We start from the raw sequence: 21439 nt of genomic DNA, 5'->3' as shown, positions 1-21439 counted from the left end.
CATTACTTCGTTTTTCTCATATGCGTTATTTCGGTTTTCAAACGAAAGTGTGCATGTATGCATTATTTCGGGTTTTTCATATGCATTATTTCGGTTTTCAACCGAAACTGTGCATATATGCATTATTTCGGTTTTTTTCGTATGCATTATTTCGGTTTTTTTCATATGCATTATTTCGGTTTTCAAACGAAAGAGTGCATATGCATAATTTCGGTTTTTCTAATATGCATTATTGCGGTTTTCAACCGAAACTGTGCATATATGCATTATTTCGGTTTTTTTCGTATGCATTATTTCGGTTTTTTTCATATGCATTATTTCGTATGCACAGTTTCCATATGCACAATTTCAGGGTGCCCACCTCGATCTTTGTCACAAGGTCATGCAGGGCTGATTCATAGGATTTTCCGCTTTGATATGCATGTTGACGAACACTAAGGGGGCTTTTCACCAAAACCCTTGATCTAATGTACTTCTCGACCATGCGCTCCAGACTTTTCAGCATGAAGGATGTCAGGTTAATTGGCCTGAAGCTTTTTGCCAGCACATAGTCATCCTTTCCTGATTTGGGAATGAAGACTACCCTGACTTTTCATCAAAGAGTGGGAACGTGGCGAAATGCCAGACAGGTCCTAAATATCCTTATTAGAGCCCCTACAAGCCTGTCTTCCCCACACTTTAGCATTTTCGGATACACACCATCTGGGCTCGGTGACTTAAAATTGTCAAAAGAGGCTAAGGAAACCCCCACTCAATAAAATTCATCGGAATTTGACCTTGGGATGACCTCTAGATTACCTTGAGGAATCAAGGAACCCCCATACTCGGTTTCAGCGACAACAAAAACAATTTTATTTTTTTTTTTTCAATAAATTTTTTGTCCTATTTGACGTTGAAATGACCTCGAAGCTGACATTATGGAGGTTAACGGACCTCAGATTCCGATTAAGTGAGTCTAAAACCTTATATGTATGCATTTTTAGGTTTATTCAATGAATTTTTCCCTACTTGACCTTTAACTGACCACGAGCCTGACGTGGTGGATACTAACGGACTCGGATTCGCATTCAGCGTATCGAATAACATATATAGGTTTGGTTTAATATGCATACACTTTTTTTTTGTAAACCTGTGTAATCAATGCCATTTGATCCGCACCGTTCGTTCAATTTTGAAAAATGAGGTGTAATATTAAAGGGCTTGGGCTGCAGATGTGCCGTGAGGTTTAGGTTTTAGTTTTTCGAAAATGGTTGACACCCTTGCAAAAACAAGAATTATTCAAATTATTCAAAATTATTTATAAAGCTAAATGAGTTATTGCAATATGGGTATCAACCAAAATGGTTTTGAAAATGCTTTAATTCTTAAGTACATGTATGAGGGTTGCCACCTGTTTAAAAAACTCAAATTCAGTTTGAACTAAGGTAATTGAAATATTTGCCACCTTATGGGTGACAGACATAAGAACGTAGTACTAGAAAATATTGTGAAGAGCGTTACACCCTTTTTAAAAGTCGAATTTTGTTAACTTATACGAAAGTATGTATATGAAATATTAAAATTTGGGTAGCAAACGAGGCATTTTCAACGAATCTTTAGTTTGAACTTGGAAATCTTTCAAAAGTGTTGCCACTCTTAAAAAATTAAATTCAAATTATTTATTAAGTTAAATGAATTATTAAAAGATGGGTATATATTCAGGTGAGTTACCACGTGTTGAGAAAATCAAATTCAATTTATTTCATCAGTTAAAAAAGATTTAAAAAAATTTCAGTTTGAAAATGCTTTTAAAGAGGATTGTCACCTGATTCAAAGGCGAATTTATGTATCTTATACACAAGTTCTATGTATTAAGATATGGTTTTCAGCCAAAAGAGTGTTAATATATCTTTAGTTTACTTTGAATATTTGGAATATTTTTGAATATAATTTATCAGTTAATTGAAATATGTGTCCCAATGTCAAACGAAAGAGATTTCAAAAAAAATTAGCTTCATACTAAATTATCGACGCTTAGATATAAGAAGAAAAGATAATTAGAGATAAAAGAGAGAACCGTTTGGAAATAAGACAAGTTTTACTCTTAAATTAAGGCATCCTGTCATAAGAGGTTTTGCATTTTCTTGATACGCGGTTTGTACTATAAACAACGATATAGAGATATACACCGTTACGACGCATTTCGAAAATGGGATATCAAATTAAAGAACTGGACCTGTAGATGTTTTATTTTTTGAAGTTAGACATTTTTTTTTAGGGTTTTTTTAGGGTGATTAGGAATTTGGTGAAATGAAAACACTGTGTTCGAGACCTGTCTTTAGTCGGAAACGGTTGGATGGGATTAGATGAAACATTTGAAATATTTTGTTAGGCTTTTTTAATGGGGTTGCCATCTATTTTAAAAGTAAAGACCTTTATTTTGGCCCAACAAATGTTAGTATATTATAAAAAAATATATAAACGGCTTTTAGGTTTTTTTAATGGGGTTGCCATCTGTTTTAAAAGTAAAGACCTTTAATTTGGCCTAACAAATGTTATCTATATATATAAAAATGAAATGTCTTTCGTATGACGGCGATGCCTGACCAAACGGTTCAACCGATTTCAATTCTGTAAAAAGCACATTTTTGGGCCTTCTGTGTGGAAGGTTCTTTGATTTCAAAATATTTGAAATTTTTTGATGTTGTTGCCGAAAAATGAAGAAAGCTGAGACGTCACGATTTCACAATCTCATAGAGTTTTGCGTATATTGAATGTCACTAAACTACTAAACGGCTGGACCGATTTCGTTCATATTTGGAACATATTTCAGCACCTTAAAGGGAAATATTTCGACTAAAAATTTAATCGCTAGGTGGCGCTGGGGTCCGGATATTCATACTTGCATTTACTTGCTGATTTGGCTCATATTTAGAAAATAATTTAGCCAATTTAAAAGAAATATTTGGACTTGAAACTTACACGACAGGTGGCCCTGTGGCCGAGACATCCCCAAAAATTATTTTATGCTAAGAGAAGGATATATCTACTATATATTTGTGGAAGTATGTATGTATGTATGTATGTATGTGCCAGGTTGTAGCCTAAACGGACGGACAGAATCGAACAAAATTTTGACAGAGTATTGCCATGACACCTGGGCCTATAATAGGGTAAAAAATTGGGATTCGACAAGTGGGCGTGGCACCTCCCATAGGCGTGAAATTTTTAATCAGCCATAACTTCGAAACTATAAGTCACATGAACTTGAAATTTGGTATGCAGTCATATATATGGTATGGTAGGTGCTTACAGTAGAGTAAAAGTGGGCGTGGCACATCCCATAGACGTGGACCCTTTTATCAACTATAACATGGGAACCATAAGTCCCATGGACTTGAAATTTGGTGTGCAGGCATATCTACGGTAGGCGCTTTAAGTAAGGCATATATAACTGAGTGGAACATCCCATAGGCGTGGAAAATTCGGAATCATATGTCACGTGAAATTGAAATTTTTTACGCAGACGTATCTATAGTAGGTGCTTATAGTAGACTATATACAAGTGGGTTTGTAAAAGGGGGAGCGGCACGTCCCATGAACCTGGAATGTTTTATCAGCTATAACTCCGGAGCTATAAGTCGCTTGAACTTGAAATTTCGTACGCAGCCATTTTAATGGTAGGTACTTATATTAGGGTATATATAAATGAGTTTGGAAAAGAGTGCATGGCACATCCATAGGCATGGCATTTTTTATCAGCTATAACTTCGGAACTATAAGTCCCACGAACTTGAAATTTAGTACGCAGATATATCAATGGTAGGTGCTTAGGGTATGGGCGTGTAGGTAGGTGGTAGGGCGTGGAAAATTTTATCAGCTATAATTTCAAAACCATAAGTCAAATGAAATTGAAATTTGGTACGCAAACGTATCTATGGTAGGTGCTTATAGTAGGGTATCTTAATATATCGAGCCCTAACCGCCAAAATAACGTAAGCGACATTTTTTCAAAATTTTATTTTTGATGCAGAAATGCATCTAGATGCTCTAGGAATATTTCTGCATCAAAAAGAAAATTTTGAAAAAATGTCGCTTACGTTATTTTGGCGGTTAGGGCTCGATATAAAAGTGTCACTGTGTTCGTTTACGCCAATCTCCGATACCGCTTAAACGATTTCAATGAAATTTTATCGGTTCCAACTTAAAAGATAGGATAGTTGTGAAACCGAGAAAAAATATTTTTTTTTGTCATCGAAATTTTTTCTATGCTTCTCGCATCGTACTTACCTAATATACATATAAAAATCGAACTCTTCCTAAACGGCTCGACCGATCTTTATGAAATTTGTGTTATATATGGTAAGTATGAGAATCGTATGTAAAGTATACTTCAAACCGCTAGGTGCAGGGGGCGGTGCACCTCCCATATAAACCGAATTTTTCATAGTGCACATCTCTGGAAGTGTGCATGGTAGACTACTCGAATATGGTATGGAGATATGTGAAAACATTTGCATATTCATGGAAAAATTGCGGTTATTGGAAAAAGTTACGTGGCACCTCCCATACAAACTGCATATCCCGGAAAATGTTCATGGAAGAGGTCTCGAACTTGGTATGGAGATATATTGAAGCAATCGCATACTCAAGGAGATAAATTGTGGTTATCGGAAAAGGAGGCATGGCACTTCCATCGAATTTTTCATACTGCATATCTCTGAATGTGTTCATGGAAGAGTACTGGAACCTGGTATGTACAAGATATATAAAACGCGACTGGTCATGAAGAAAAGTTGGGGCTATTGGAAAAAGGGACGTGGCACCTCCAATGGTAAATTACTCGAAAATGATATAGAGATATATGAAATCAATCCCATGCTCTTAGAGAAAATTGGGGTTATTCGAAAAGGGGACGTGGCGCCTTTCAAACGCACTGAAACTATTACGTATCTTTGTATGCATGTACAGTTTTGCTAAGTTATTTAAGACGACAAATATGCTTTCTGACAACCACCAAACCGTAATATTAGAAGACAAATGCGTCACTAAAAATCATGAACGTGAACTCTTGGTGAAAATGTTGGACCAAAATGTTTCAATACACGGTTAAAAATTTCGGTTTTAAATTTAAACTTTTCGGACTACATATATGACCAAACTACATAAATTCAGTTTCAAATACAAACCTTCTAAATTTAAAAAAAAGAGGGCACATATGTTGGGTTTAGAATTTAAACAGTTCGGTTTAAATTTTAAACCCAAACATTTTCATAATTAAGAATAAAAAATAAAAATAAAATTTCATGCTCCGTCTGATGGGGATTGAAACCGGATAACCTTAGTAGCAACCAATTGTATCAAGCAGATTTGCACACTCAGCTACAGCCACGCATGTATGTAAATGTGATTTCATATGTTGAGTTTGAATCAACACCATATTTCGCTGTGTGCAAACATTTTCTATTTCGGTTTAGATTTTAAACCAAATTTTCTATATATCAAACCCAGAAACTAGAATTAAAACATTTTGATAGTAGTTGGTTGAATAAAAAAAATGAATTAGCAACAAGAGTTTACGGGATGTACATAGCTCAGTGGTTAACTCTTCTGACTTTGAACATCGAATTCGCAGGTTCGATACCTGCTGAAGCTTAGAAAAAAGAAGTCTGATGAAGAGATGTGGTGATCTCCGAAATAGCTGCTATAACTTCTACCGCTTAGACTTTGTTGCTTTTTCAATTTTTCCTAATAAACAATCGTGGTACAAAGCTCATTAAAAATAAAACATTTTGGTTTTATTTTTGAACCACGAGCTCTTGGACTAAAATTTAAGCCACAATATATTAAAAATTGCTTAAAACTATTGACTGGTTTAAAAAGTAGACTATAAAAGATTAAAAAAGGCAGTAGTCCCAGCGCGGTTTAAAAATTAAACCCAATCTTTTGATCGTGTACAAAAAATTTATTTTGGGCGGGACGAAGTTCGCCGGGTCTGCTAGTTATATTATAAAAAAATATATAAATAGGTACCAACTTTCCTCGATATATTTCTGTTTGAAAGCTATTTCAGTCCTCTTTCATTTGTTACCACATTTGTTTAATTTGGATAAGCGGTTTGTTTATTATTACGAAGGGACTTTTATTTCGGACATAAAAAATATTTGGCTAAATTTAACTGGCCTAAAAATACAAACATAAAAATTCTCTATAAAAATAAATATTTTTAAAATTTGTTTTCCTTGAAAATTTTTTCAATACACATTTTTTTGTAAAAAAAATTAGTTTTTGAAAATATGCCATATCAAAAAAATTTTAAGAAAATCACAATGGTAGCTCTAAGTATTGCGCAATATTTACGTATAGTATTACGCAGCGTTGCCATTTTAGCCGTTTTCCTGCTAGATTTAGCCGGTTGCGCAGCAAACAGCCGGACATAATTCGATTTAGCCGGCAGCCGATTTGTTAGCCGTTTTGCAAAAAAAATTAGCCGTTTTTAACCGATTTTGCTCTTCGCCTTATTTTATTAATATTCAAATATACAAGTTTTTATTTTTACAAATTTAGTGCTCCAAAATCTATTAGAAATGGCTAGTCTTATCTCTGAGAAAATTTTCATGTCGGACTGTGTTATATAAAATTGAAAAACAATCAGATAGTGAGCCGATTTTAATGTTTTTTTGTTTTAAGCGAGTGACCCAAATACACATAATCTGGGACGCGTCATTTTAGCAGATTAAAAAGTTACAAGTTTTGCTGAAATTTTGCAGAATTTTCATAATATTTACACCAAGTGTGAAATCTTTTTGTAGTATATGTTGTTTGTTAGGTAATGAGCTACTTATTCATAAAAAATAATAAATATTAAATAAACTAAAGAAAAATAGGCAAAACTTGCTTCAATTTTGCGTCCCAGTTTATATTTGGGAGAACGTAGCGGGAATTTTCTGCATAAAATATTTGTTATGAATGTCTTAAATTTAAGTGTGAAGTTTTATTCGCTACACTTAGAAAATAAAAGAGCACGAATTTCGATGTGGAGCAAAACTCTCTGGGAAGACAATACATGGTGCAAACATACTTTTTAAATATTATAAAATAAAACTGCAGTAGTTTTCATCTTATGTGGATAATTCTTGTGACAAATACATAGTTTCGTGCTTATATTTTTGCATACATATTTTTAGCAGCACCACATCTTTATCAGAAAATTCCGAGAATCCAAAAATAGGTACTGTTACAAGTTGCAGGCATCATTTTAACCCGACCTCTTTCCTGTTCCACGGATAATGGTACATCTTTCAGAGGTTTAAAGATATTTTGCGTCAGCAATTTGTTATCAACCTACGTACCCTACCTNACCGATTTTGCTCTTCGCCTTATTTTATTAATATTCAAATATACAAGTTTTTATTTTTACAAATTTAGTGCTCCAAAATCTATTAGAAATGGCTAGTCTTATCTCTGAGAAAATTTTCATGTCGGACTGTGTTATATAAAATTGAAAAACAATCAGATAGTGAGCCGCTTTTAATGTTTTTTTGTTTTAAGCGAGTGACCCAAATACACATAATCTGGGACGCGTCATTTTAGCAGATTAAAAAGTTACAAGTTTTGCTGAAATTTTGCAGAATTTTCATAATATTTACACCAAGTGTGAAATCTTTTTGTAGTATATGTTGTTTGTTAGGTAATGAGCTACTTATTCATAAAAAATAATAAATATTAAATAAACTAAAGAAAAATAGGCAAAACTTGCTTCAATTTTGCGTCCCAGTTTATATTTGGGAGAACGTAGCGGGAATTTTCTGCATAAAATATTTGTTATGAATGTCTTAAATTTAAATGTGAAGTTTTATTCGCTACACTTAGAAAATAAAAGAGCACGAATTTCGATGTAGAGCAAAACTCTCTGGGAAGACAATACATGGTGCAAACATACTTTTTAAATATTATAAAATAAAACTGCAGTAGTTTTCATCTTATGTGGATAATTCTTGTGACAAATACATAGTTTCGTGCTTATATTTTTGCATACATATTTTTAGCAGCACCACATCTTTATCAGAAAATTCCGAGAATCCAAAAATTGGTACTGTTACAAGTTGCAGGCATCATTTTAACCCGACCTCTTTCCTGTTCCACGGATAATGGTACATCTTTCAGAGGTTTAAAGATATTTTGCGTCAGCAATTTGTTATCAACCTACGTACCCTACCTCGGAAAAGCAAAAAACTTTATATTCGAACGTTTGCTCAGGTGTACCGAATTCTGGCAGTTTGGAAACGCGCAACACTTTTAATATTTTCATCCAACTTCACTAACTTCAAATTTTTTTCTACTTTTGTAGGAAACAAAAATTTTTCTGCTAGTGAATCTGGTGGCATGATTTTAGTTAAATGTCATAAACTTGTTAAAAGTGAAGTGGTCGGCAACAACAACGAATGTCAATAAATTAAACTACCTTCTGCTTTCACAGCTTTACGTGTTCATTTCTCAAAATATTGCTCTCCGACTAAGCAAAAGTGCCATACTTTCAGCTAATATAGTCATTTTGCGGGACAAAAAGCAACCTACTGAAAATGATCCAATATTTATAAGAATGCAAAATTGTTTAATAGAAAAGAAAACGCCATAAGTTTGTAATTTATCTCTGTTTTTATATTTAAGTAATACAAACATGACTTCTGAACGACAGTTTCCTTTGTTAAACAAAACTAAAGGGGTATACAGCTTAGCTACGTATAAATAATCCTTATTAACCAAAAAAAATTTAATGGATTTACTAGTCTTTCTAATTGTAGTTTATATATTTTAAAAAAAATTAATTCTGGTAGAAACATTTTTAGCCGTTTTTTTGTCCAATCTAGCCGGTCGCCCTGAAAAGTTCGGCAACACTGGTATTACGGGGTGCACTCTACAAAAATTTGAGTTATGCTTTTTTTTACACCGAAGTTGAGTAAATTAAGTACATTACCAATTTTTTTAATTTTTTGTAGAATTTTTTTGAGTATGCAGTTTTGTAGCCCATTAAATTTTAGTATAACAAAGTGCAAGTTTTAAGCGATTGTAAAACTGGCGTTAAATTTTTAATTTTTTTCTTTGAAAGCGAGTTTGCGCATTTTCTTCCTTAAGAAAAAAGTGCAAAAAGCCGTCAGCGTAAAAAATATTAAAAATCAACGCAATTTTGCAGTAGCTTAAAGCTTGCAGTTTATTATATTAAAACTTAATGGGCTACAAAACTGCATACTCACAAAAATTCTAAAAATTTGTAAATTTGTAATGTACTCATTTTAATCAACTTCGGTGTAAAAGAAATACATAATCTAATTATTGTAGAGTGCACCTCGTAATACTATACTTAAATATTGCGCAATACTCACAGCCAAGGTACATTCAAAACAGGTAGAAGCCAATTTGACGTCAAACTTTTAAAAGTCCAAATTTTCGGAAGAGTAAAAATGAGAATGAGCAAGTGAAATGGAAAAGGCAAAATTACATTCCACTGGCTGACATTTGTAAGTAAATTTTAAGTTAATTTTTATTTATTTACTTTGTTTAATGTAAATTTGTGTAACGTTTATTAAGCTATCACAACTTGTTGCAGTGTTGTTGGAGGGTCTTGCTGGCATAAGGGTCATAGGAACACCGCTTGGAAATGAGTGGTGTGTGCATTATAAGTATTTAGCATCACATAATTAACTATTGCACATTCCATATTGGTATAAAGCACACAATTACATAAGTTTAAACCGCACAACACTGCTAAAATTCAACAGCAAATTAAAATTTTCCATTAACGAACATTCAAAATAAAACGATATGACATTTCCAAGAGTAACGAAATATAGGAAATAACAAGTAATTTTTAGCAAAAAAACAACCGACTTCAACTCTCATATAAAAAAAAAGTATATATATATATATATATATATCGTGATCCACTGTTCGGATCTTAACCAGATTAGTATGGAACCACCTCTGAGACACTACCTTTCCGATGCAAAATTATCGAAATCGGTTGCCGTGGTCCAAAGTTATGCGGTAACATACATAAAAAAAAATAAAAAATAAAAAATAAAAAAATAAAATATTCCGACGAACTGATAACTTCCTCCTTTTTTGGAAGTCGGTTAAAAATAAATCAAGTTGAAGTTTAAAGGTTTGGTCCTATTGAGAGCAACGTCAACATGGCTTTTACCTGTTTTTATGTACCTTGACTCACAGCCACCATTGTGATTTTCTTCAATATTTTTTGCGGTGACATAGTTTCAACAACTATTTTTTTTATCAAAAAATTAGTGTGTGAAAAATGTTTCAAGAAAAAAAAATTTAAAAATATTTTTTTTTTCATAAAGAATTTTGATGTGTGTATTAGGGATGTTGCGAATGTGGGATTTTAGACATCCGTCCGCATTCGCATCCGAGGATGTTTAAAAGCAAACATCCGCGGATGCGGAAGCGAATGCGGATGTCATGTATTTTTAAGAAATAATTTAGGTGATTTAAGTAAATAAAAAAAGGAAAGATTAGTAATTTTTAATGATGTTTTTTTTCATACCCGAGCGCACTTGTGTACAAGGGTATTATAACTTTGTTCACATAACGGCTGTTTGTAATAGGCAAAACGAATCGAGATAGATATAGACAGATGTATACATAAATGATCAGAATGAAAAGAGAAATCGATTAAGCGGTGACTGTCTGTCCGTCCGTCAGTCTGTGCACACGATAACTCGAGTAAAAATCGAGATATCTTAACGAAACTTTGTACGTGCACTTCTTTGATTAAATCACTTTCTTCTGAAATGCATATTTGTATACTTCGTATATAAAAATTTGAGAAAAACAACATTTAAAGGAAAAAATAACTTTTTTTTATAAAAAAAAAGTATTTAAAACAAGAAAATTATTAACAGATTTTTAAACAATTGATACCGTTGTAAAGGCGAGTAAACCCCCTTTCTTTTGATATGCATATTTGTATACTACGTAAATAAAAATTTGAGAAAAACACTTAAAAAAAATACCAATTTTTTCTTATAAAAAATATTTTAAACAAAAAAACAAAACAAAACAAAAAATGAATTAGCAACAAGAGTTTACGGGATGTACATAGCTCAGTGGTTAACGCTTCTGACATTGAACATCGATTACGCAGGTTCGATCCCTGCTGAAGTCTAGAAAAAAGAAGTCTGATGAGGAGATGTGCTGATCTCCGAAATAGCTGCTATAACTTAACTTCTACCGCTTAGGGCCGTTTGGACCATGTCTAGTTAATTCTAACTCCCAGTTAAACATCTTTATCGACGTTATCGACACCCTTCATATAACATGTGATCGATAAAGCAGTTAACGTGCTTAACTGAAGGATGTACCTCCAGTTAGCGTTAACTAGACATGGTGCAAACGGCCCTTAGACTTTGTTGCTTTTCCAATTTTTCCTAATAAACATACGTGGTACAAAGCTCAATAAAAATATTAAAAATGTTAATAAGCCACAATAACATTGACAAAAAAACTTCTAATTAGTAATACAATTGAATACTTTATTTAAATAAAACCGAAAATTACCTTTAATTTTCATACATAACCTGTTATGTAAAAAATCAGAAACCATGGAGTTTTTGTATTTTTATATGCCTTGGACTTCTGTTACATATACTTTTGCTTTATTTTTAATAGGGCTGTGGGTGAACAAGAAAGAATTAATGCTTAAAACACTAATAATTTTTTAGTAATTTTAGTAATTTTTCTGTAATTTTTTTTATAAGAAAAACTTGGTATTTTTTCCTTTTAATTTTTCTCTCAAATTTGTATATACGAAGTATGCAAATATGCATATTAGGCGAAAGGGGGTTTAACCGCCTAAACAACGATGCCATTTTTTTTTAAATCGGTGAGCAATTTTTTGTTTAAATTTATTTTTGATAAAAAAAAAGTTATTTTTTCCTCTTAAGTGTTTTTTCTCAAATTTCAAAATTTTCAAAGGGGGTTTAATCGCTTTTACAACGATACCAATTTTTAAAAAACCGGTTGGTAGTCTTTTTTTAATATTTTTTTATACAAAAAAAGTAACTTTTTCTTTTAAATTTTTTTTTTCAAATTTTTATATGCGAAGTATACAAATATGCATATTAGACGAAAGGGGGTTTAATCGCCTAAACAACGATGCCAATTTTTTAAAAAATGGGTGAGCAATTTTTTTGTTTAAATTTATTTTTCATAAGAAAAAGTTATTTTTTCCACTTAAGTGTTTTTTTCTCAATCTTTTATTCACGAAGTATCAAATATGCATAAAAAATCGGTTGGTAGTTTTTTTTAAATATTTTTTTATAAAAAATAAGTTACTTTTTCTTTTAAATGTTCTTTTTTTCTCTAATTTTTAAATACGAAGTATACAAATATGCATATCACAAGAAAGGGGGTTGAATCACCTTTACAACGGTATGAATTATTTAAAAATCAGTTCAAAATTTTCTGAAATATTAAGTTTTTAATTTATCGAAGGTCTGACCTTTGACCCGTTATAGCATCTGTAATATAAGTTTTCAGAAAAAAAATGTATATACCATATAAATAAGAGCAAAAGGCGGAACACGTCTGTATTTTTACTATTTTTGCCTTTTACATGTAATAATTAAAAATAATTTTTTACCAAAGGTCCAATTTGGAACTTCGAGGACCCATATCTCGATTTCGGAGGCTAACTTCGAAAAACAGAGAAATTACTTTTTTTTCCTTATGACTCAGTCTCTTAAATTAAGTTGGTTTGGTTCAATACCCAGCCGAGTGCTGTACAGTGTAATAATAAAAAGCAATGGTATAAAACCAAATATCAGTTTTTGAACAATATTTTCTAACTTGATACTTGGATACTTAAAAAAATTTTTTGAGATACATTTGATCCCTTTTTTGTTTTTTTTTTTACGATGCATTTTTTCATGACGTCGCGGCAACACTGGCAAGAATGCGCCTCGTCGCTAAAGGCTTATTTTCACTTTGTCAAATTCAATGGCACTTGTCGTCAAATAAGTGAAAACGCATTGTAAAACAAGATTAAAAAGCACTATATTGATGGATTTCGATCAGGATAGGTCTTTAGTCGTGTACGTGTGCTGATAAATCGACGATCTGTCTGTTTTTGGCACATAATATTATCGGTAAAAGTATGGATAAAGGAGATAAAGTTCTGTCAAAATATGTCGACAAATTTTGACGTCAAAATATGACATAGTGAAACCCAGCCATAAGGATAACTTTAGCACACCACAGAGATTGGAATCGCAGAGTTTATCGCAAAAGTTTATCGCATTTTCTACGGTCGACTAAAATTTAGGTGATAATGGTTAATAGCTTTCTACCATTCAGAGATAACATAACTTTCCGTCAAAACTTTCATAAGCATTTTTTAGTTTCGCATTTGTCACTGACAGTTGAACCAGTAGATTTCAATTATTTTGTGCTCTTAGTAATAAGTTGTAAAAACGGAGGAAGAGAATTGTGGCCATCAGTGTGCAAAAGTTTTCTAGGTATGCCTTCAGTTGTCCACCTTTTACATAAACGCAAAAAGCCAATTCATTTTGCAATTTTATAGTCCGCCTCTTTTTCGCTTCTTATGTCAACGTCAAACTTTTTTGTCTCGTGCACACTTACATGTATGCACTCGTATTTCTACATATATACATAGACATTCATATATCCAAGTGTTAAGGCCATGCCCGATAAAACTTTGTGGCTTTGCGTAACATTTATAACTTTTCCAGCAAAGCGCTAGACGCAAAAGGTATGCCCAATGAACGCCAACGAAAAAATTGTGTGATGATTGGTGTACCCGTGAAAATTGATGTGGATTTTATTTACATATTTAGTTTTAAAAATATCAGCAATGTAATTAAATTTTATGTTTCTGCCTGAAATCTCGAATTTGAACGAAATAAAATAAATATTAAACCAGCTGATGGTCAACGCGCACAAAAAGATGGGTATTGGCCATCTTTTCGCTTCCAGGCTGCAGCAAAAACGATCTATGTATATAGCATGCTTGGCGCATTTTCACACATTTCATATTATCTGTCAAAGCGAACATGTCATGCAAAGCTAAGCAAGCGCTTTATCTGGCATAGCCTTAAGTGTTTGACCGTGCGCTGTAATTTTATCGAAATGTTACGGCAACCCACTGAGAAAATAGGAAAACGCCTTCCGCGGTAATCCATGTTTTCTTTCAGCTTTTAATACCAAAATTGTGATCGTGACCAATGTCATTTATTAGTCAAGCACAAAATGAACACCTGCTATGACACCTTACGTTCTAAGTTGCAAAATAACGTGCCACCGAAGTTATTTCCGGGCGCCGAACTACTCCGAGCGACTACTCTACATTATACGTACCCTACTTGGTAAAGAGGCTCAGGATGTTTGTATATCTGATACCAAATATACATTCTAAATTCCTACTTCCACAAGGCAGCCTCGCCTTTGTTAAAGTAAGGGGGTAAAGACCATCGGGTGAAGTTGAAGTTCCTGGTAAGGCGTTATTACGTGCTCTTATTTCCCACGGGGAAACTACATACTAATGTATTTATGTACAGCTATATACATAAATATGTAAATAAAAAATGAAAATCTAACCAACTGCACTCAAGCAAAGAAGGACAATAAAACTGCGAAAGCTGGCAAAAATAAATACAAAGGGATATAAACTTAAGTTCCAGAAAAGTGCAACTGTGTGAAAAACTTTACACCATCTACTTTCAGGTACTACACGTTTTGAAAATAGAGAAAAATACAAAAATTATAAAAAATAAAATGGTAAGGATAGTGGCAAAGAACAACAAGGAAATGCATTGAATTTGAAGAAATTGGCCACATAGAATTTCGCAATTTTAACAAAACGCGCAATGATTACGAAAAAGAAAATACATATTTACTTATAAGTATTTAATTGGGCTAAGGAAAGGTGTTGCCACCGTGGCATACATACTTATATACTTTATATGTATGTATGCACATACATATGTAGGTACTCACAAGCCATCCCTGCAGACAAACTGAGGACTAGTGAATCAAATTTCTAGTTCCGTACTAGATCTTTATCGCCAAAAATGAACCAGTCCGATAGAAACTAGATCCCCACCAGTCTGAAATCACCGATATGTTGTACTTTAAAGAATTATTTTATTTCACTTTTTTCATTAGAAATCTATATTTAAGGTGACGAGTTTCGAACTGCTTCGGAACTATAGAAAATGGGATGCAGAATGAAGTAGATCTTATCCGTCGCATTTCGAACTAGTTTGGAACTACCGAAAAAGGGATGCAGCGGGGGCTTGTTTACTTTATATAGATATGTGTTTGGCGGCTTTTTCGTTAAAATATGATTTTATTCTGCACTTCGCAGAAGCTTTTTCATAGTTTGTTTATAAAAACAAAAATTTGTGTTAATATTTTAACATCTTGGGACCATCTGGAATCTAACCAATAACAGCGGGCACCTCTGCAAACTTAGCTACAGACAAAGGTATGTAAACGTACATTTCTAACAAACATTCAGACAAATTGAATTTCAAATTAAACACACATTTCTTTGAAAATTATTTAAAATCGCACACACGGAAGAACCAAAGAGATTGAAAAATCATGGTACTTTTTTTTCGTCTGTCGATTTTAGAAGTGGTTCGAAACTATCGAAAAAGGGATGCAGCAGGTGGGCAATCGACACTTCCTAGGACCTAGGATATCGTCATGTTAAATTCGCCAGTTTTTTGCATGCAAAAGAGATTTATCGCCTACCAGTACTGGGCCTAAATGTACTAGAAGCGCACCAGTTCAGAACTGGAGATTTTCACCACAGGGATGCTACGTGTACACGTTCTAGCTTTGGGATGTGGCACGGTATCTATGTATGTATACATACATACGTATATATATTAGATGGAGTGACAAACATTGCATCCCTGCAGTAAAATTTAGAGACAGTCTCTTAAAGCGCTAGTTCCGCCCTACACATTTCAGAACCATCTCTGATCTAGTGCAAAACGACTGCAGAGAGGGACAGTTAAAACTTTCGGTGTGTTATACGGTAGACAAACGGGCTCGATTATTTGCATAACCAGCCTTAATTTGCTTTAACTCATGCATTTTCCTCTTTAAAATGAGCATAAGCAGCCGAACAAATGCACGAAATTTTTGGGAATTAACTCAGATCCGGGGAATTTTCGATGACAACACTGGTGAAAACGGCCAGTTGTTGTCTTTTGTACAAGTAAGCAAACGAAGCAGTCGAGTTTCGCGTACGCGGTAGCCGAGTGGTGAGAGTTGCGAGCTACAAGCCAGTAGCTGCCAGGTTCCATACTCGGTTGGAGCGATTGCGAAAAATTTTTTGTTTTTATTATTTATTTTATTTTTTTTTATTTTTTTTATTTATATATTTAATTTTACTTTATTTTATTTTCATTTGCCTTTTTTTATATCACATTTCTTATTTTACTATTAGTTAATTTTAATTTTTAGAGATGAATTTTGTTAAAAATTCAACAACAACTAACTGAAAGTAACGTAAAAAAAATATAGAACTATTAAAAAAAGAATGAAAAAGAAATAAAAAAAGTATCCTGACCGTGGGACTCGAACCCACGACCTTGCGGCTGGTTTATTCGCATTACTGCCGTCTGTAAGGGTAAAATTTTAATTTGCATTTATGCTTATTAATTCAAATTAATTTTCTCCGTCTGTCTACCATATTACTTGTGCTCTGTTGAGAAGCAAATGCACAAATTCGCACTTCCCGTACAATACGAAAATAGCTCAGCGGGAAGACCTCCGACTCTAACATCGTTGGTCACGAGTTCAAATCGCGGTGGAGGCAGTTGTGATTTTCAGATTTAAGAAATTTAAATTAATGAGTTCCGCTTAAAAATTGAAGAGAAAGTGATGAAATTTAATATAAACACAATAAAAAAAATAAATAAAAATTTAATAGAATGTAATCTCTAAAAGAACAGAAAAAACTGAAAAATATAAAAACATCTAATCAGAATTTTTTTACATAAAAAACTTATTGTCGCATATGTGTCCAAAATGGAACCAGTGCAGAACTAGTTCAAAAGTTCTGCAGAGGGGAGCAATTTCCACTTCGTAGGACATCGCCATGTAAAAAGAGACAATTGAAAGCAATGCGTTGGGATAGATCGAGAACCAGTACCGCCTCTTAAAGGGCTAGTCTTGAACAAGCGCGATTTACTGCAGGGATGTTACTGCAACTCGCATGCCTACAGTCACACCGCCACTGGTGCATGCATAAAATACTGGATGTGCACTGTTCCCGGTTACTGCAGTATTTTTTGGCGCATTTAGTAAAACATAGTAAAAATTGAAATACATATCCACGAATGAATAATAGAAATGTCGTACAGCAATGCACTGCTAGCCTAGATATTACAAGTGATTAAATCCTGTACAATTAAATTGAAAACATATGCCATCCATCTCTGCAACATACATACATACTTATATATATGTAGGTATGTAATTATGACAATTTCGAGTATTTTTAAAGCTGCCGAAATTAAATCAAGTTAATGCAGGTAGTTTATAAGTTTTAGGAAATACATCATAGTCAGAATTCTGGAAACTGATCACTACAAATTGATCAATTTAAATGTGGCTGATGTCTCATTCGTGTACCTGGAAAGGGATTTCCTTTAATATAACTTCGAAAACTATTTGCTTTACAAGTTAATGCATAACGAAATTTTGAGGCAATTTTTTTCGTTTCACTATATGTGTCTCATGATCTATTTAATCCAATTAAATTAAATTCCCAAGGCTTTTTTTCTGTGTCGCAGTTTCTATTGACATCTATTTTTTATTGTTTTTTTATTCATAAAAAATTGTTGCAAAATATCTTTCTGGGGAAACAAAAAATCAGAAAAAATTGAAATATTCGACCAGTCTTATTAAATCACATATCGTTTATGAAATGTAGGAATATACCAACTGAACTTTTTCATTTTAAACAGGTCAAGCAAAAAACTAAACCTCCAACACATGCAGTTCTGTGTGCAGGGCTGTTTTAAAAAGTGCCCGACATTCAAGGGGTTTTAAGTTACAGCTCTAAAAATTTTAATTATCATATATATATATATTATAATATAATTAATTCAGAAACTCGTATTTGAAAAAAAAAATCCGTTAAGGCGTTTCTACATTTCCGCAACGATATGCTAATTTCAAAGTGCAAGTATTTTCGTAACCATATTCCTGTTTCCTAACGAATCGAAAATTTGAAATTTTTGTGCGGAAAATGAAAGAAACATTTCATGATTTGCGATTCGTACGAAAACAAGAATACGCCCAAGGCACATTAAACAGGTAATATCAATAGAGCAGCTGATTTGATTTTTTTTTTTCAAATTATTTGGTCTCTAAAATGTCAAATATTTCTAATATTTTCTCACAAAAATTCCAAATTGTTAAAATCTGTATACATGTGAAACCTTTTTCCATACAAAACAAGCGATTGAATAGCAGCTTTTGGAATGTTCACCCAACACAGCAACACAAACGTTGATTACTACTGGGCCTTGCAAAGGATAGAGCAATGCTTCGTGAAGCAAGCAAATTTACTAACAAACAAGTAAAGAAGCAAGAATGATAGAAACAGTGTTGCCTGTTTGATCCATATACTTCAAAAGTGATACGTGTTTCTGCAAATTTTTAGAAGATACTTTATTTTTTCACTCCTTTCGCGAGATACTTAAATTTTTCGCGTGGTACAAATTTTGATACATGTTAAAGAGAAAAAATGTATGTATGTTTTCCGGAATGATATTGAATCCATTTTTTCTCGTCTTTTTTCGCAAATTTTTTTCATGAGTCCTTTTTCGTCGTCAAAACACCCGAGCATCTTTATTCGTGTCTAGTGACGATATTATTATTATTACGTCGGAGATACCCTCGCTGCGACCTAAGAAGATATATTGTGCTAAATTCTAATTGTAATCACTCCTTAGGCTATTTAAAAAGCTCAGCACTTTCGATGATGCCATGTTCCAAATTTTAAATGGAGAAGACAATCGTTCTCTAAGGTGTATCAATCTACGATTCATGCTTCGTGGACAGGCACATAGAATATACTCTGGAGTTTCCTTCACCAGGCCATAAAACCTACAGTCCGTCTCTACAGAAAGACTCATTTAATTTAAACGGTACGTTAACTTGTAGTGTGCTGTCAGGTTGCCAGTAAGAGTTCTAAGTTCAAGATGTCTTTCGGAGTTCCTCCTGGAAAGAGTTATGAATCTCTTTGATTGTCTTATTCCCTTTGACTTAGCCAATGGGCAGCAATTTGAGATTATTCCCAGCTAGCTCCTAGGTAGGTCTGCAGTGTATTATTTGGATGTACCGCAGAAAGACTCGTGACCATGCAAACGTATTTGCGCTCCACGCTTTGCGAGACATATCTATGAATTTTTGTCAAAATAACTTATGTCACTATAATTTTTGATTTTAGGCGAATGCTACTTAATCTTTTTAAGAAAAGTTTTAAGTTTTAAAACAAGGTTTACTAGGATGGCCTCCCAGAAAACAAGAAAAAGGGCAAAGTCCAATACGTTGTTTTTAACAGAATTGTCTTCGTTTGTATGTATGTACGTATTTTATTTATTATACTTATTATTTATTTTTGTACAAAGAGAAACAATTATTTTATAATTTAATTCATACGAATGAATTTATTAATACAAGTTATCTGTATTATAGCACTGTTCAACAGCAGTTCTGCAAAGAAACAATGGTATATTTCTGAAAGAAGTTATCATGTTGATCATTTTTAGAGTGAAAAGCTGCCATTTGTAGAAAATTTAAAGGGGAGGAAAAAAAACTTTTCAAAACATTTCCTTCAAGAATTTTGCAGAAGGCTCCGTTGCAAATTAAAAGATTTAGAATTTTTTGTGAGCTTATCGTTTTTTGTGTGCCTCTTTTGGACTTAGTAAAGTTGCCTTTAATTGAATATAAACTTGAGGACGTTGCGTTTTTAATTTACCTTGCTTCCTATATCCAAATATGAGCTTTCACAAAAAGTGGACTTAGCAACTTTGCACTTCAAGCTAGCGATATGTTAATGAGATGATTATAAGTCTTTCTTTGTAGGAATTTTTCATTGGCAACTAAACTTCCAAAAATGTTTAGATATTCACAATAATAATTATATTAAAAAAAGGCCGGAAATAAAATTTTCACTGAATCGGGTTTCGATATAAGTACTTTCTTCCGATACCTACTCAGTACTCGGTTCAAAAGTTTCGATACCGAAATTACTTGGTATCGGACGAAAAGTATCGAGTATGTACTTGTATTTATTATCGTTTTATCCCTAGCCTTACGCCGTTTTAAAAGACTCTAAGGCCTTTAACGCTGCCTGAATATCCTATTCTGGCCTCATTTGCCTTCTACGATGACATTCGCGAATACAGACTTCGATTTCGAAGACCTCCGCCTAGAATAGGGTTGGGTATGGTCCCATTGGCAAACTTTTCAGGAATCTTGGTCCAAGTATGCCATAAATTATATCGCTAGTTTTTGATTCAGAATGGCAGGTAACACGAAACTACATCGATTTTTCGTCTCTCCTGAAGAATTTCAAAAATTGGACTTGGCACCTTTTCACCCTTAGGTGACGATATATGAATGTTCGTATTGTATATTGGCAATAATAAGGGTATAAGTAATTTATCGCGGTAAAATTCAATCGCAAGACGAGCTAATATGAGAAGATCGTATTTTTAAGCGTTCGTGAGCGAATTTTTCCGCACCTTGGTAATTAGATCCCAAACTGCTATTTTTGCTATTACCAATCAAAATTCTGGAAAAGCGAATTTTCGGCCCACGCTATTGTACATACATAGTATGTGTGTATGGATGAACTCATTTGTTGCAAGTGGTTTTTATATTCGTAGCATGGTTTTAGACATATGCATTACAGTTGTCTATTGATAAAGAGCAAGGCGAAAATTTTAAAAATACCTAAAAAAAATCCATTGGGTCCGTTGATAACTGATGAATATACATGTATGTGTATGTATATATATACATACAGTATCGGTCATATCTATAGCACGCCATTTCAAAGTGATATTGTGTGCCACTTATGTTTATTTATTTATTTTTCAGAATTTTCAATTAAAATACAGTTCTTTCTCTAACAAAACCCATATAAACCTAAGTTTAACAAGTAAGAAAGTCTAAGTTCGGGCGGAGCCGAACATTAAATACCCGGCGCAATTATTAAATATATGTTTTCCACCTTTCCGAAAGCTACCGCTACACGATAATCCGGGGTGTATAAATTTTAAGTAAATTAGCGTCCTTAAATTTCGAAATATTGCAGTTTCAAGCATTTCTGAAATATACCGTTATATGAAAAGCGGTCGTAATTTTAGTCCGATTTCAATAATTTTCAACG

The 21439-nt window shown here is 33.2% G+C and overlaps 1 protein-coding gene and 1 long non-coding RNA gene across 7 annotated transcripts in view; both read right to left on the bottom strand.

Moving 5' to 3' along the window:
* LOC108364849 (neural-cadherin-like) overlaps window positions 1-21439 on the bottom strand; it is a 539754-nt gene that overhangs the window by 265296 nt on the left and 253019 nt on the right. The window lies entirely within an intron of this gene.
* On the bottom strand, window positions 2109-9795 carry LOC108364879 (uncharacterized). Its single transcript, XR_001847839.1, has 3 exons — window positions 9713-9795; window positions 4460-4461; window positions 2109-2122 (listed from the first exon to the last, which is right to left on the bottom strand). It is a non-coding gene; the product is annotated as an uncharacterized LOC108364879 (long non-coding RNA).

This window comes from Rhagoletis zephyria, unplaced genomic scaffold (assembly GCF_001687245.7).
Source record: "Rhagoletis zephyria isolate East Lansing unplaced genomic scaffold, Rhagoletis_zephyria_1.1 Rzeph_scaffold_00034, whole genome shotgun sequence".
NCBI classification, from domain to species: domain Eukaryota; kingdom Metazoa; phylum Arthropoda; class Insecta; order Diptera; family Tephritidae; genus Rhagoletis; species Rhagoletis zephyria.
Note: the sequence above shows the minus strand (reverse complement) of the source record. Positions and strands in the feature narration are given on the sequence as shown.